Below are 17,655 nucleotides of genomic sequence, written 5' to 3' on the forward strand. Positions count from 1 at the left end.
ACCATCCGAGTAGGGGCAGTGTGGGAAGTGTTGGATGAGAGCGAGAGGGAAAAGGATACAAGGTAGTGGTCGGAGACTTGGATTTTGGGGAGTTGCAATGAGGTTAGTGGAAGAACAGCATCTAGTAAAGATGAGGTCCACTATCTCCATGCCTGTGCCAAAGTAGGGGGGAAGGTGAGAGGGTGAGGTCAAAAGAGGAGCTTATCCAGTGGAAACTCTGAAGGAGGCAGAGAGGAATGAGTCAAAGGTAGACGTGGGGAGGTCATATCTCGCGCCAGGACTGTGTCTTTTATCATTAAACCATCCAGGAAAGGATCCTTTTTTCCAGGCATCAAGCTCATTGATGAACTTCTCCCTTTCAGGGAACCTGGAGGGCGATAAATCTTTAAGGATGTTAAGCTATGAAAGGGCTGGTAACTGTGACAGCATGGAATTCAAAGGAGGCGATAGACAGATGGGTAAGTCCTCCTTCAGAGAATGACCACTTGGGAGAGATGAGGATTGTGCCACCACCCTGACCAGAAGCTCTCGGGGTGTGCGAGAACACGTGGGCGGACAAAAAGAGAGCAGTAGGAGTAGCAGCAAATCTGTGGTGATCCATGTTTCCGTTCAAGTGCCAACACTCAGTCAGGGACTTAATCACCAACACCTGTCTCACTTTCCAAACAGGAAGTGCTCACTCAGGCCGGTATCTCTTGGTGCACTACATAAAGTCAAAGTGAATCTGATTAACAGATGTTGCGTTTTCACCAATTAGATAAGCATCTTTTTGTCACTCAAAAAGTGGAAGAAATTGCATATACTGTAGCCATCACTTTGTAGCACAGATCATTGGATGAAATACAAACAAAGCTTGCTTACTTATTTCAAAGCGAGGGCACATTATTCAGCCTTGTGGGAAAAACGGACAAAGAGTTTTAATTCGACAAGGCAGTGATGCTGATGAAATGATGCAAGACCACCCCCTTGTTGACAAAAAGTCAACAGCACCTGGTATTCCCAGGCGGTCTCCCATCCAAGTACTAACCAGGCCCAACCCTGCTTAGCTGCCGAGTTCTGATCAACAATTTGATGAGATCAGGTGTACTCAGGCCAGTATTTAATATGAGTAGTGAATAACTATCGTATTTTTAACACTCTGCAAAAACAGCTAGTTGATGAGAGCTGAAGAGAATTGCAAGAATCGCCCAATTTCACAGGCGGGCCACAAACAGGCAAATAACAAAAAGCATCTCGGAACGCACAACTCGTCGGTCGTTGTCAGTGGATTGTATTGGCGGGAAGAACAAAAATATCGTCTGCAGGGTAATCGAAGTCGCCGCATCTAATGTCAAGTCACAGGTGAGCTGCCTTGTTAAACCCTAAAAATAAATAATAACACGATTGCGTTAAAAATACCATTAAGCCATTTGTTAAGATTTCCCCCATGTGGACCTGTTGTCACTCTTACCCTGATGGTTGCTGATATTTCCAGACACTTTTTCGGTTTTATCTGAGGAATTTTATCATTTATATCAGAATGGCCATATTCTGAGGCCAGTTTAGCGTTCATTCAATGACGATTTACTACTCTTTTCCATTGAAGTCCATATTGAGGTTAAATCAATGACTGGAGTTTTTCATTGATAAAAACAAATGACTATTGAAAGTGCAAGTCGGAATCGTGCATAAATTTACTGGTCTCTGTGGTGATTTTAGAAGGCTGTGCCTATTTCTACTTTTACCCCATACTCTTTAACCCGATACCCAGGTACTGTGCTGTAGTCAGGATGGCCGAGCGGTCTAAGGCGCTGCGTTCAGGTCGCAGTCTCCCATGGAGGCGTGGGTTCAAATCCCACTTCTGACAGTTGTTTAGTGCATCTCAGGAGTCATGCTGCTTAGCAGTAATAATAAGATGATGAAATAACAACTTCACACAGTGAAAAAATAATTTCTAATAAAGTCTCTCAAATGCAAACCTTCTGGAGCTGAGCAAAGATCAAGGAAAATAAGAAAACAGCTGTACTTAATAACAAATGAATGAGGGGAACATTTCATGTTATTGCATTATAATGAGTTACTGCATTTTCTTTCAGTTGTAAAATTATCACTTTCTGTAGGCTATGCCTGGTGGCCCTTTACTACTATCAAGCCTGTTGTTGTGGCCGAGTGGTTAAGGCGATGGACTAGAAATCCATTAGGATATTCCTGCGCAGGTTCGAATCCTGCCGACAACGAAAATGCATTTTCTTGACCCCTCACGGGATTTCTAGACCATGAGTTAACAAAAATAATATCTCTCCATATTTTTTTAAAATTCTAAAATACATATATTGTCCCAATGTGTTTCTTGAAGGCATAAAAACATCAGAATTCTTCATTGTTCTTAAACCAATATCAGAATTTTTCCATTGTTCTTAAACCATTCGCATTGACTGACATAAATTGAACCATTCCAATAAATAATAAAAATAAATATTTTCTCATAATCCTCGACCTGTTTCTTCCTTTTCCGTCCTTTTTCACCTCCACCTTAGATGCTTTCCTCTTCCTGTAGTCTCCCCTTGTTCTATCAATCTTTTCCATGTCTTCTGAATCTGAAATTGACTCTAAGTCCATCTCATCCAAATACTCAAAATCTTCTTTCATGTGCCTGTTGTGCTCCCTGTATCCATTTGCGTCTCCTGTATCGTTGTCAGCGTCCCACTCCCCTCCACTTCACCTCCTTCCGAGGCACCCACATAGCCCGAGGCCCCCCCCAAAACCTGTGAGTCCCCAGTGCCTCCACCCAGCCCACTCCCCCTTCCTCCTGAAAACTCCCTCTTCTTATTTCTGAATCCATACTGCTCCCTATTTCATTCGTCTTCTGTTCCATCTTCTCCCCTCTTCTTTTCTCCTTCTCTCCACCCTCCACCACGTCCTCTCCTCCATCTTCTTCTCCTTCTTGCGGTGGTACAACTGCTTCCTCGAAAAGTTCCTGACTCCCCTCTTCAGCCAAAACCTCTCCACAGTTGCACTCCTCTAGTCTCTTTCGGCATCCACCACAAAAATACCTTTCCTTCCCTCCAACACATTCCCTGGCATAATGACCCTGTTTACCACACTTGAAACATTTAAACTCAGGGCAGTCTTTGACTATGTGCCCAGGCTGGATACACAGTCGACAAACCCTGACCTGCTTATCATGTATTACTCTAAAATACTCTCCTCCCTCCAGTGTCTCAAATTTTGTCGAATATGGCAATGATTATACTGTTTCAGTGAATTTTACCTTACAAAATCTTGTCCCGTCCACTATCTCCATACCTGGCCAAACTATCCTCCTTATTTCTGAGACAGCAGTTACACCCCAGCTACTCAGCTTATCCAGTATAACTCTGTCTTTGATGTATACGGGAAGATTCATGAAAGATACGACTAGCTCATTTGCAAACATATCTCTCGCCATGATCCTTGTGTCTTTTATCATTAAACCATCCATTAAACAATCCTTTCCTTTTCATTTCATTGTAATTTCGACCTTGTCCGGACCCTTTCATACATCCCACCACCTCCTCCAACCTTCTTTCATTCTACATCCCATTACCACCTCTTTAATCGAACGGGAAGTATCTCCATCTTTGTAACTTTATCTTCTCCCATCAACTCCACTGCCACCGTAAATTCTTTGCCATTTTTCAGCAAATGCCTCCTTCATCTCCATGTTTCTTCCTGTTGAGCATTTTCTTTGTCCTTGTCCATTCCGTTAGTCATTGCCATGTTGTCCGTCATAGTAGGTTCAAAAATTAGCCCAAAAACTCTCCCCCAGCAAAACTGCAATGGGAAAAATGCCAAACCAAACTTAAACTTGTTCAAATGCAAACAAACACTCACTCACGACTTAATCACCAACACCTGTCTCACTTTCCAAACAGGAGAGTGCTCACTCAGGCCGGTATCTCTTGGTGACCACTACATAAAGTCAAAGTGAATCTGATTCAGATGGCGTTTTCACCATTAAGCAGTGACCCAATTGTCTGCAAAAATGCTCGTTGATGAAGCCACCACGTCTGTCTAAACAGGCAAATAACAAAATGTGCTGGTGTTTCACTCTTGGTCAGTGGATTGTATTGATCCTTTTCCTGAGGGTAATCGGAACGCTGGATCTAATGTCAAGAACTGGTGAGCTGGACTTTTACACCTCCAAACATAACTACATTTGTCCTGGATCTTGCGTTACAAATATCCATTTGTTAAGATTTAGCCCCATGGGAGTTATGTTGTCATACTGGGATGGGGATATTTCCAGGGTTTTTAGTTTGGAGGTGAGTGAATTCCAGTCATTTTATCAAATGATTTGCCAAGACCACCAGTTGATCATTCAATGACATTTGCACACTTTTCATTGAAGTCCATATTGAGGTTAAATCAAAGGGGAACCATTTTCTGATAAAAACAAATGACTATTGATCATGCCTGTCAGTAATGTCAGATCCAATTTACATGGTCTCGGTGGTGAAGGAAAGTCCCCGGATTCTACTTCACCCCTACTCTGTTTAACACGTTACCCAGTACATCCACATAGTCCTCTGGAGGAAGGCTAAGAGGAATATATTTTGAAACTCCTCCCAGGTTGACACCTGTTCACGAGGCTATTTATAAACCAGTCTCTTGCTGTACCAGAGAACACTGCGGAGGGTAGCAGGAGTCATGCTGCTTAGCAAGAAATAATAAGGGGCCGGAAGAAAGAAAATTTACACTTAGATAAAAAAACAGTTTCAATAATCATCTTCTGGGCTGCCAAAATGGGGAAAAGTAGTTTCTGGGGAGTTCTGAGTGCAATGATTTAGCGGGAGTTCTGTTGTTTAACAAATGAATGAGGGGAACATTTTGTTATTGCATTATAATGAGTTCCTGCATTCCCTTACTGGCCAAGCCATTATCACTTTCAAGGCTAAAACCTGAGTGGCCAAAGATTTGTCCAGGTTAAAGGCGATGGAACAGAAATCCATTAGCATTTCCTCCAGGTGAAATCCAGAGACCAGAAAGGCATTTGGCCTTCTGTGCTTTTTTATCTCATTAACGGTGTATTTTTTTAAAATTCTGTTCAATCAATGTGTTTCTTGATATCGTAGTTCCCCTGTGAGAGAGTTCTTCATTGTTCCTCCATAACTCTTCAGATAAGAACGCACTCCCTTCACAACAGAGGCTGACTCCTCTGCTCTCTGTTTTTGTTCCTCCTCAAGAAAGACTATGACTTGATGATATTTAGTTTCCATTTGTGTTTTGAACCAGTGCAGTTTTCCTTGAATATCCTGCTTCAGAGAATCTTGTAAATTTTCTGTCTCTTTCAATTTCTTGTTGGTTTTCCTCCATTTGACAGGTCCATCTGTAATCCAACCTCTCCCCTTCTTGTCAAATGAGTGCTCCAACATTCACCAGTTTCCTGAATGGATTCTCCCATTCCAAACTATCCCAGTTGCACTCCATTGATGTTCCAGTTTCCATGATCAAAATGAGACACCTCCCTCTCCCAGTTCTCTATGACCCAGGGTAACCTTGAAGGGTTTGAACCAGGGTAGTGGTGGAGATGTTATACACTGAACTGTTCCCTGCTGATGATAGGGTCTCAGTGCTATCCAACTCCATTAGTCCATCAAGTCCTTCCACAATGAAAAAATCCCGAACATGATTACCATCAGCATGTGTCCACATTGACACAGTATGGGGTTCCTCAAAAGACTTGATTCAACCTTGTGTGGATGGTGTCATGAGTGTTTCTTTCAAGTCCCTGTCCACTATCTAATGTCAATTCTGTAGCGGTATTTATTAGAGAGGGGTAAAGAAAGATTTTGTTCGGGCGCCAGGCAGGTATTAACCATGCCGAAAGGGAAAGAGTAGAATATCTCCATCTTTACAAACTATCTCTCCCAGACCCACAAACATCAGCAGAAGAGACTGCCTTGTAGCCTGTTTCCATGTTTAGCCAGTGGAGAGAAAAGAGAATACACACCATATAAAACCCACATGCCACAGGGGTAACCTCAACAAGAATACCTCATACAATAATACTAATACTAATAATGGCAGAGCAATTAAACAGCAACTTCATACAAGAACGAACCCAGTCATCAACAGAGGATTTGCAATAATCTGTATTATTTTCTAGTGGATGAGTGCAGAGGGAATGAATGTGGGGGTGTTCATCGACACAACAAAGGCCTTAAAAATGTCCACAGTCTTCTCACTTTGCCACATGTCATTAGTACACCTCACCTCAATACAGTTCACATAACAATACACAACTTGATAAGCATCCTTTTTAACTGAAATATCCATCAAAATACTTCTGGCAGGGCATCATAATAGTCCAGCTCTAATGAACTTCAATGGGAAGTGCATTTGAAAAATAGAGAGTCTGTTGCAGGGTAAAGGAAAAACTGGACAAAGAGTTTTAAGAGAAAGGCAGTGAGATGAAAATGCAAGAAATCTTAGCTTGGTCTTCAGGCCTGCCGGTGTACGGTCTGACTGTCCGATGGTTTGTTGGTTTACTATGGTAAAGGCCCAACAATGTTGCTACTAATCCATGCGATCCATAACAATTTGATGAGTCCCAAACAAAAACAACCACGATTTAATATGAGTAGTGAATAACGATGATTTTTAAATACTTTATAAAACAAACGCTGAAAAACAAACAAAACCACACAATCAAACTGTCGCGCCAGCAAGGCCCAAACTCCCCAAATAGCTGAATGAGCATCTCTTTATCTCCTCCTTCCTTAGTGTTGTCAGTGGATTGTAAAGTGGAAGAACAAAAATATCGTCTGCAGGGTAAGATTTCGCGCATCTAATGTCAAGTCACAGGTGAGCTGCCTTGTTAAACCCTAAAAATAAATAATAACACGATTGCGTTAAAAATACCAATTAAGCCATTTGTTAAGATTTCCCCCATGTGGACCTGTTGTCACTCTTACCCTGATGGTTGCTGATATTTCCAGACACTTTTTCGGTTTTATCTGAGGAATTTTATCATTTATATCAGAATGGCCATATTCTGAGGCCAGTTTAGCGTTCATTCAATGACGATTTACTACTCTTTTCCATTGAAGTCCATATTGAGGTTAAATCAATGACTGGAGTTTTTCATTGATAAAAACAAATGACTATTGAAAGTGCAAGTCGGAATCGTGCATAAATTTACTGGTCTCTGTGGTGATTTTAGAAGGCTGTGCCTATTTCTACTTTTACCCCATACTCTTTAACCCGATACCCAGGTACTGTGCTGTAGTCAGGATGGCCGAGCGGTCTAAGGCGCTGCGTTCAGGTCGCAGTCTCCCATGGAGGCGTGGGTTCAAATCCCACTTCTGACAGTTGTTTAGTGCATCTCAGGAGTCATGCTGCTTAGCAGTAATAATAAGATGATGAAATAACAACTTCACACAGTGAAAAAATAATTTCTAATAAAGTCTCTCAAATGCAAACCTTCTGGAGCTGAGCAAAGATCAAGGAAAATAAGAAAACAGCTGTACTTAATAACAAATGAATGAGGGGAACATTTCATGTTATTGCATTATAATGAGTTACTGCATTTTCTTTCAGTTGTAAAATTATCACTTTCTGTAGGCTATGCCTGGTGGCCCTTTTACTACTATCAAGCCTGTTGTTGTGGCCGAGTGGTTAAGGCGATGGACTAGAAATCCATTAGGATCTTCCTGCGCAGGTTCGAATCCTGCCGACAACGAAAATGCATTTTCTTGACCCCTCACGGGATTTCTAGACCATGAGTTAACAAAAATAATATCTCTCCATATTTTTTTAAAATTCTAAAATACATATATTGTCCCAATGTGTTTCTTGAAGGCATAAAACATCAGAATTCTTCATTGTTCTTAAACCAATATCAGAATTTTTCCATTGTTCTTAAACCATTCGCATTGACTGACATAAATTGAACCATTCCAATAAATAATAAAAATAAATATTTTCTCATAATCCTCGACCTGTTTCTTCCTTTTCCGTCCTTTTTCACCTCCACCGATGCTTTCCTCTTCCTGTAGTCTCCCCTTGTTCTATCAATCTTTTCCATGTCTTCTGAATCTGAAATTGACTCTAAGTCCATCTCATCCAAATACTCAAAATCTTCTTTCATGTGCCTGTTGTGCTCCCTGTATCCATTTGCGTCTCCTGTATCGTTGTCAGCGTCCCACTCCCCTCCACTTCACCTCCTTCCGAGGCACCCACATAGCCCGAGGCCCCCCCCAAAACCTGTGAGTCCCCAGTGCCTCCACCCAGCCCACTCCCCCTTCCTCCTGAAAACTCCCTCTTCTTATTTTTGAATCCATACTGCTCCCTATTTCATTCGTCTTCTGTTCCATCTTCTCCCCTCTTCTTTTCTCCTTCTCTCCACCCTCCACCACGTCCTCTCCTCCATCTTCTTCTCCTTCTTGCGGTGGTACAACTGCTTCCTCGAAAAGTTCCTGACTCCCCTCTTCAGCCAAAACCTCTCCACAGTTGCACTCCTCTAGTCTCTTTCGGCATCCACCACAAAAATACCTTTCCTTCCCTCCAACACATTCCCTGGCATAATGACCCTGTTTACCACACTTGAAACATTTAAACTCAGGGCAGTCTTTGACTATGTGCCCAGGCTGGATACACAGTCGACAAACCCTGACCTGCTTATCATGTATTACTCTAAAATACTCTCCTCCCTCCAGTGTCTCAAATTTTGTCGAATATGGCAATGATTATACTGTTTCAGTGAATTTTACCTTACAAAATCTTGTCCAGTCCACTATCTCCATACCTGGCCAAACTATCCTCCTTATTTCTGAGACAGCAGTTACACCCCAGCTACTCAGCTTATCCAGTATAACTCTGTCTTTGATGTATACGGGAAGATTCATGAAAGATACGACTAGCTCATTTGCAAACATATCTCTCGCCATGATCCTTGTGTCTTTTATCATTAAACCATCCATTAAACAATCCTTTCCTTTTCCATTTCGCATTGTAATTTCGTACTTGCTTTCTCCTTTCATTCTACATCCCACCACCTCCCCACACACCTCTTTAATCGAACGTAGTATCTCCATCTTTGTAACTTTATCTTCTCCCATCAACTCCACTGCCACCGTAAATTCTTTGCCATTTTTCAGTCCTCCTTCATCTCCATGTTTCTTCTGTTGAGCATTTTCTTTGTCCTTGTCCATTCCGTTAGTCATTGCCATGTTGTCCGTCATAGTAAACAAAAATTAGACCCAAAAACTCTCCCCCAAGCAGCAAAACTGCAAAGGGGGAAAAAAACAAACCAAACTTAAAGTTGTTCAAATGCAAACAAACACTCACTCACGACTTTATCACCAACACCTGTCTCACTTTCCAAACAGGAAGTGCTCACTCAGGCCGGTATCTCTTGGTGCACTACATAAAGTCAAAGTGAATCTGATTAACAGATGTTGCGTTTTCACCAATTAGATAAGCATCTTTTTGTCACTCAAAAAGTGGAAGAAATTGCATATACTGTAGCCATCACTTTGTAGCACAGATCGTTGGATGAAATACAAACAAAGCTTGCTTACTTATTTCAAAGCAAGGGCACATTATTCAGCCTTGTGGGAAAAACGGACAAAGAGTTTTAATTCGACAAGGCAGTGATGCTGATGAAATGATGCAAGACCACCCCCTTGTTGACAAAAAGTTTGCAGCACCTGGTATTCCCAGGCGGTCTCCCATCCAAGTACTAACCAGGCACAACCCTGCTTAGCTGCTGAGATCTGATCAGCAATTTGATGAGATCAGGTGTACTCAGGCCAGTAGTTAATATGAGTAGTGAATAACTATCGTATTTTAACACTCTGCAAAAACAGCTAGTTGATGAGAGGCTGAAAGAGAATTGCAAGAATCGCCCAATTTCACAGGCGGGCCACAAACAGGCAAATAACAAAAAGCATCTCGGAACGCACAACTCGTCGGTCGTTGTCAGTGGATTGTATTGGCGGGAAGAACAAAAATATCGTCTGCAGGGTAATCGAAGTCGCCGCATCTAATGTCAAGTCACAGGTGAGCTGCCTTGTTAAACCCTAAAAATAAATAATAACACGATTGCGTTAAAAATACCCATTAAGCCATTTGTTAAGATTTCCCCCATGTGGACCTGTTGTCACTCTTACCCTGATGGTTGCTGATATTTCCAGACACTTTTCGGTCTTATCTGAGGAATTTTATCATTTATATCAGAATGGCCATATTCTGAGGCCAGTTTAGCGTTCATTCAATGACGATTTACTACTCTTTTCCATTGAAGGCCATATTGAGGTTAAATCAATGACTGGAGTTTTTCATTGATAAAAACAAATGACTATTGAAAGTGCAAGTCGGTATGGTGCATAAATTTACTGGTCTCTGTGGTGATTTTAGAAGGCTGTGCCTATTTCTACTTTTACCCCATACTCTTTAACCCGATACCCAGGTACTGTGCTGTAGTCAGGATGGCCGAGCGGTCTAAGGCGCTGCGTTCAGGTCGCAGTCTCCCATGGAGGCGTGGGTTCAAATCCCACTTCTGACACTTGTTTAGTGCCTCTCAGGAGTCATGCTGCTTTGCAGTAATAATAAGATGATGAAATAACAACTTCACACAGTGAAATAATAATTTATAATAAACACTCTCAAATGCAAACCTTCTGGAGCTGAGCAAAGATCAAGAAAATAAGAAAACAGCTGTACTTAATAACAAATGAATGAGGGGAACATTTCATGTTATTGCATTATAATGAGTTACTGCATTTTCTTTCAGTTGTAAAATTATCACTTTCTGTAGGCTATGCCTGGTGGCCCTTTTACTCCTAACAAGCCTGTTGTTGTGGCCGAGTGGTTAAGGCGATGGACTAGAAATCCATTAGGATCTTCCTGCGCAGGTTCGAATCCTGCCGACAACGAAAATGCATTTTCTTGACCCCTCCGGGATTTCTAGACCATTGAGTTAACAAAAATAATATCTCTCCATATTTTTTTAAAATTCTAAAATACATATATTGTCCCAATGTGTTTCTTGAAGGCATAAAATATCAGAATGCTTCATTGTTCTTAAACCAATATCAGAATTTTTCCATTGTTCTTAAACCATTCGCATTGACTGACATAAACTTAACCATTCCAATAAATAATAAAAATAAATATTTTCTCATTATCCTCGACCTGTTTCTTCCTTTTCCGTCCTTTTTCACCTCCACCGATGCTTTCCTCTTCCTGTAGTCTCCCCTTGTTCTATCAATCTTTTCCATGTCTTCTGAATCTGAAATTGACTCTAAATCCATCTCATCCAACCAACTCAAAATCTTCTATCCTGTGCCTGTTGTGCTCCCTGTATCCATTTGCGTCTCCTGTATCGTTGTCAGCGTCCCACTCCCCTCCACTTCACTTCCTTCCGAGGCACCCACATAGCCCGAGGCCCCCCCCAAAACCTGTGAGTCCCCAGTGCCTCCACCCAGCCCACTCCCCCCCTCCTCCTGAAAAGTCCCTCTTCTTATTTTTGAATCCATACTGCTCCCTATTTCATTCGTCTTCTGTTCCATCTTCTCCCCTCTTCTTTTCTCCGTCTCTCCACCCTCCACCACGTCCTCTCCTCCATCTTCTTCTCCTTCTTGCGGTGGTACAACTGCTTCCTCGAAAAGTTCCTGACTCCCCTCTTCAGCCAAAACCTCTCCACAGTTGCACTCCTCTAGTCTCTTTCGGCATCCACCACAAAAATACCTTTCCTTCCCTCCAACACATTCCCTGGCATAATGACCCTGTTTACCACACTTGAAACATTTAAACTCAGGGCAGTCTTTGACTATGTGCCCAGGCTGGATACACAGTCGACAAACCCTGACCTGCTTATCATGTATTACTCTAAAATACTCTCCTCCCTCCAGTGTCTCAAATTTTGTCGAATATGGCAATGATTATACTGTTTCAGTGAATTTTACCTTACAAAATCTTGTCCAGTCCACTATCTCCATACCTGGCCAAACTATCCTCCTTATTTCTGAGACAGCAGTTACACCCCAGCTACTCAGCTTATCCAGTATAACTCTGTCTTTGATGTATACGGGAAGATTCATGAAAGATACGACTAGCTCATTTGCAATCATATCTCTCGCCATGATCCTTGTGTCTTTTATCATTAAACCATCCATTAAACAATCCTTTCCTTTTCCATTTGCATTGTAATTTCGTACTTGCTTTCTCCTTTCATTCTACATCCCACCACCTCCCCACACACCTCTTTAATCGAACGTAGTATCTCCATCTTTGTAACTTTATCTTCTCCCATCAACTCCACTGCCACCGTAAATTCTTTGCCATTTTTCAGTCCTCCTTCATCTCCATGTTTCTTCCGTTGAGCATTTTCTTTGTCCTTGTCCATTCCGTTAGTCATTGCCATGTTGTCCGTCATAGTAAACAAAAATTAGACCCAAAAACTCTCCCCCAAGCAGCAAAACTGCAAAGGGGAAAAAACAAACCAAACTTAAACTTGTTCAAATGCAAACAAACACTCACTCACGACTTAATCACCAACACCTGTCTCACTTTCCAAACAGGAAGTGCTCACTCAGGCCGGTATCTCTTGGTGCACTACATAAAGTCAAAGTGAATCTGATTAACAGATGTTGCGTTTTCACCAATTAGATAAGCATCTTTTTGTCACTCAAAAAGTGGAAGAAATTGCATATACTGTAGCCATCACTTTGTAGCACAGATCGTTGGATGAAATACAAACAAAGCTTGCTTACTTATTTCAAAGCGAGGGCACATTATTCAGCCTTGTGGGAAAAACGGACAAAGAGTTTTAATTCGACAAGGCAGTGATGCTGATGAAATGATGCAAGACCACCCCCTTGTTGACAAAAAGTTTACAGCACCTGGTATTCCCAGGCGGTCTCCCATCCAAGTACTAACCAGGCCCAACCCTGCTTAGCTGCCGAGATCTGATCAACAATTTGATGAGATCAGGTGTACTCAGGCCAGTAGTTAATATGAGTAGTGAATAACTATCGTATTTTTAACACTCTGCAAAAACAGCTAGTTGATGAGAGGCTGAAAGAGAATTGCAAGAATCGCCCAATTTCACAGGCGGGCCACAAACAGGCAAATAACAAAAAGCATCTCGGAACGCACAACTCGTCGGTCGTTGTCAGTGGATTGTATTGGCGGGAAGAACAAAAATATCGTCTGCAGGGTAATCGAAGTCGCCGCATCTAATGTCAAGTCACAGGTGAGCTGCCTTGTTAAACCCTAAAAATAAATAATAACACGATTGCGTTAAAAATACCCATTAAGCCATTTGTTAAGATTTCCCCCATGTGGACCTGTTGTCACTCTTACCCTGATGGTTGCTGATATTTCCAGACACTTTTTCGGTCTTATCTGAGGAATTTTATCATTTATATCAGAATGGCCATATTCTGAGGCCAGTTTAGCGTTCATTCAATGACGATTTACTACTCTTTTCCATTGAAGGCCATATTGAGGTTAAATCAATGACTGGAGTTTTTCATTGATAAAAACAAATGACTATTGAAAGTGCAAGTCGGTATGGTGCATAAATTTACTGGTCTCTGTGGTGATTTTAGAAGGCTGTGCCTATTTCTACTTTTACCCCATACTCTTTAACCCGATACCCAGGTACTGTGCTGTAGTCAGGATGGCCGAGCGGTCTAAGGCGCTGCGTTCAGGTCGCAGTCTCCCATGGAGGCGTGGGTTCAAATCCCACTTCTGACACTTGTTTAGTGCCTCTCAGGAGTCATGCTGCTTTGCAGTAATAATAAGATGATGAAATAACAACTTCACACAGTGAAATAATAATTTATAATAAACACTCTCAAATGCAAACCTTCTGGAGCTGAGCAAAGATCAAGGAAAATAAGAAAACAGCTGTACTTAATAACAAATGAATGAGGGGAACATTTCATGTTATTGCATTATAATGAGTTACTGCATTTTCTTTCAGTTGTAAAATTATCTCTTTCTGTAGGCTATGCCTGGTGGCCCTTTCACTCCTAACAAGCCTGTTGTCGTGGCCGAGTGGTTAAGGCGATGGACTAGAAATCCATTAGGATCTTCCTGCGCAGGTTCGAATCCTGCCGACAACGAAAATGCATTTTCTTGACCCCTCCGGGGATTTCTAGACCATTAGTTAACAAAAATAATATCTCTCCATATTTTTTTTAAATTCTAAAATACATATATTGTCCCAATGTGTCTCTTGAAGGCATAAAATATCAGAATTCTTCATTGTTCTTAAACCAATATCAGAATTTTTCCATTGTTCTTAAACCATTCGCATTGACTGACATGAATTTAACCATTCCAATAAATAATAAAAATAAATATTTTCTCATTATCCTCGACCTGTTTCTTCCTTTTCCGTCCTTTTTCACCTCCACCGATGCTTTCCTCTTCCTGTAGTCTCCCCTTGTTCTATCAATCTTTTCCATGTCTTCTGAATCTGAAATTGACTCTAAATCCATCTCATCCAACCAACTCAAAATCTTCTATCCTGTGCCTGTTGTGCTCCCTGTATCCATTTGCGTCTCCTGTATCGTTGTCAGCGTCCCACTCCCCTCCACTTCACTTCCTTCCGAGGCACCCACATAGCCCGAGGCCCCCCCCAAAACCTGTGAGTCCCCAGTGCCTCCACCCAGCCCACTCCCCCCCTCCTCCTGAAAAGTCCCTCTTCTTATTTTTGAATCCATACTGCTCCCTATTTCATTCGTCTTCTGTTCCATCTTCTCCCCTCTTCTTTTCTCCGTCTCTCCAGCCTCCACCACGTCCTCTCCTCCATTTTCTTCTCCTTCTTGCGGTGGTACAACTGCTTCCTCGAAAAGTTCCTGACTCCCCTCTTCAGCCAAAACCTCTCCACAGTTGCACTCCTCTAGTCTCTTTCGGCATCCACCACAAAAATACCTTTCCTTCCCTCCAACACATTCCCTGGCATAATGACCCTGTTTACCACACTTGAAACATTTAAACTCAGGGCAGTCTTTGACTATGTGCCCAGGCTGGATACACAGTCGACAAACCCTGACCTGCTTATCATGTATTACTCTAAAATACTCTCCTCCCTCCAGTGTCTCAAATTTTGTCGAATATGGCAATGATTATACTGTTTCAGTGAATTTTACCTTACAAAATCTTGTCCAGTCCACTATCTCCATGCCTGGCCAAACTATCCTCCTTATTTCTGAGACAGCAGTTACACCCCAGCTACTCAGCTTATCCAGTATAACTCTGTCTTTGATGTATACGGGAAGATTCATGAAAGATACGATCATATCTCTCGCCATGATCCTTGTGTCTTTTATCATTAAACCATCCATTAAACAATCCTTTCCTTTTCCATTTCGCATTGTAATTTCGTACTTGCTTTCTCCTTTCATTCTACATCCCACCACCTCCCCACACACCTCTTTAATCGAACGTAGTATCTCCATCTTTGTAACTTTATCTTCTCCCATCAACTCCACTGCCACCGTAAATTCTTTGCCATTTTTCAGTCCTCCTTCATCTCCATGTTTCTTCTGTTGAGCATTTTCTTTGTCCTTGTCCATTCCGTTAGTCATTGCCATGTTGTCCGTCATAGTAAACAAAAATTAGACCCAAAAACTCTCCCCCAAGCAGCAAAACTGCAAAGGGGGAAAAAAACAAACCAAACTTGTTCAAATGCAAACAAACACTCACTCACGACTTAATCACCAACACCTGTCTCACTTTCCAAACAGGAAGTGCTCACTCAGGCCGGTATCTCTTGGTGCACTACATAAAGTCAAAGTGAATCTGATTAACAGATGTTGCGTTTTCACCAATTAGATAAGCATCTTTTTGTCACTCAAAAAGTGGAAGAAATTGCATATACTGTAGCCATCACTTTGTAGCACAGATCATTGGATGAAATACAAACAAAGCTTGCTTACTTATTTCAAAGCGAGGGCACATTATTCAGCCTTGTGGGAAAAACGGACAAAGAGTTTTAATTCGACAAGGCAGTGATGCTGATGAAATGATGCAAGACCACCCCCTTGTTGACAAAAAGTCAACAGCACCTGGTATTCCCAGGCGGTCTCCCATCCAAGTACTAACCAGGCCCAACCCTGCTTAGCTGCCGAGATCTGATCAACAATTTGATGAGATCAGGTGTACTCAGGCTAGTTTAATATGAGTAGTGAATAACTATCGTATTTTTAACACTCTGCAAAAACAGCTAGTTGATGAGGCTGAAAGAGAATTGCAAGAATCGCCCAATTTCACAGGCGGGCCACAAACAGGCAAATAACAAAAAGCATCTCGGAACGCACAACTCGTCGGTCGTTGTCAGTGGATTGTATTGGCGGGAAGAACAAAAATATCGTCTGCAGGGTAATCGAAGTCGCCGCATCTAATGTCAAGTCACAGGTGAGCTGCCTTGTTAAACCCTAAAAATAAATAATAACACGATTGCGTTAAAAATACCCATTAAGCCATTTGTTAAGATTTCCCCCATGTGGACCTGTTGTCACTCTTACCCTGATGGTTGCTGATATTTCCAGACACTTTTTCGGTTTTATCTGAGGAATTTTATCATTTATATCAGAATGGCCATATTCTGAGGCCAGTTTAGCGTTCATTCAATGACGATTTACTACTCTTTTCCATTGAAGTCCATATTGAGGTTAAATCAATGACTGGAGTTTTTCATTGATAAAAACAAATGACTATTGAAAGTGCAAGTCGGAATCGTGCATAAATTTACTGGTCTCTGTGGTGATTTTAGAAGGCTGTGCCTATTTCTACTTTTACCCCATACTCTTTAACCCGATACCCAGGTACTGTGCTGTAGTCAGGATGGCCGAGCGGTCTAAGGCGCTGCGTTCAGGTCGCAGTCTCCCATGGAGGCGTGGGTTCAAATCCCACTTCTGACACTTATTTAATGCATCTCAGGAGTCATGCTGCTTAGCAGTAATAATAAGATGATGAAATAACAACTTCACACAGTGAAATAATAATTTATAATAAACACTCTCAAATGCAAACCTTCTGGAGCTGAGCAAAGATCAAGGAAAATAAGAAAACAGCTGTACTTAATAACAAATGAATGAGGGGAACATTTCATGTTATTGCATTATAATGAGTTACTGCATTTTCTTTCAGTTGTAAAATTATCACTTTCTGTAGGCTATGCCTGGTGGCCCTTTACTACTAACAAGCCTGTTGTTGTGGCCGAGTGGTTAAGGCGATGGACTAGAAATCCATTAGGATCTTCCTGCGCAGGTTCGAATCCTGCCGACAACGAAAATGCATTTTCTTGACCCCTCACGGGATTTCTAGACCATGAGTTAACAAAAATAATATCTCTCCATATTTTTTTAAAATTCTAAAATACATATATTGTCCCAATGTGTTTCTTGAGGCATAAAACATCAGAATTCTTCATTGTTCTTAAACCAATATCAGAATTTTTCCATTGTTCTTAAACCATTCGCATTGACTGACATAAATTGAACCATTCCAATAAATAATAAAAATAAATATTTTCTCATTAATCCTCGACCTGTTTCTTCCTTTTCCGTCCTTTTTCACCTCCACCGATGCTTTCCTCTTCCTGTAGTCTCCCCTTGTTCTATCAATCTTTTCCATGTCTTCTGAATCTGAAATTGACTCTAAATCCATCTCATC

General features: G+C 41.5%; 10 non-coding genes across 10 annotated transcripts; all 10 read left to right on the forward strand.

Moving 5' to 3' along the window:
- Positions 1–1,763: 1,763 nt before the first annotated feature.
- trnal-cag (transfer RNA leucine (anticodon CAG)) lies at positions 1,764–1,846 on the forward strand. The gene has a single exon. It is a non-coding gene; the product is annotated as a tRNA-Leu (tRNA).
- A 288-nt stretch (positions 1,847–2,134) lies between these two features.
- Positions 2,135–2,216, forward strand: trnas-aga (transfer RNA serine (anticodon AGA)). The gene has a single exon. It is a non-coding gene; the product is annotated as a tRNA-Ser (tRNA).
- A 5,032-nt stretch (positions 2,217–7,248) lies between these two features.
- Positions 7,249–7,331, forward strand: trnal-cag (transfer RNA leucine (anticodon CAG)). Its single transcript has one exon. It is a non-coding gene; the product is annotated as a tRNA-Leu (tRNA).
- Positions 7,332–7,620: 289 nt separating this feature from the next.
- Positions 7,621–7,702, forward strand: trnas-aga (transfer RNA serine (anticodon AGA)). The gene has a single exon. It is a non-coding gene; the product is annotated as a tRNA-Ser (tRNA).
- A 2,743-nt stretch (positions 7,703–10,445) lies between these two features.
- On the forward strand, positions 10,446–10,528 carry trnal-cag (transfer RNA leucine (anticodon CAG)). Its single transcript has one exon. It is a non-coding gene; the product is annotated as a tRNA-Leu (tRNA).
- A 288-nt stretch (positions 10,529–10,816) lies between these two features.
- On the forward strand, positions 10,817–10,898 carry trnas-aga (transfer RNA serine (anticodon AGA)). Its single transcript has one exon. It is a non-coding gene; the product is annotated as a tRNA-Ser (tRNA).
- A 2,744-nt stretch (positions 10,899–13,642) lies between these two features.
- trnal-cag (transfer RNA leucine (anticodon CAG)) lies at positions 13,643–13,725 on the forward strand. Its single transcript has one exon. It is a non-coding gene; the product is annotated as a tRNA-Leu (tRNA).
- A 289-nt stretch (positions 13,726–14,014) lies between these two features.
- On the forward strand, positions 14,015–14,096 carry trnas-aga (transfer RNA serine (anticodon AGA)). The gene has a single exon. It is a non-coding gene; the product is annotated as a tRNA-Ser (tRNA).
- Positions 14,097–16,818: 2,722 nt separating this feature from the next.
- trnal-cag (transfer RNA leucine (anticodon CAG)) lies at positions 16,819–16,901 on the forward strand. Its single transcript has one exon. It is a non-coding gene; the product is annotated as a tRNA-Leu (tRNA).
- A 288-nt stretch (positions 16,902–17,189) lies between these two features.
- Positions 17,190–17,271, forward strand: trnas-aga (transfer RNA serine (anticodon AGA)). Its single transcript has one exon. It is a non-coding gene; the product is annotated as a tRNA-Ser (tRNA).
- The last annotated feature ends 384 nt before the right edge of the window (positions 17,272–17,655 follow it).

Source organism: Oncorhynchus masou, unplaced genomic scaffold, assembly GCF_036934945.1.
Source record: "Oncorhynchus masou masou isolate Uvic2021 unplaced genomic scaffold, UVic_Omas_1.1 unplaced_scaffold_1189, whole genome shotgun sequence".
In the NCBI taxonomy this organism is placed as follows: domain Eukaryota; kingdom Metazoa; phylum Chordata; class Actinopteri; order Salmoniformes; family Salmonidae; genus Oncorhynchus; species Oncorhynchus masou.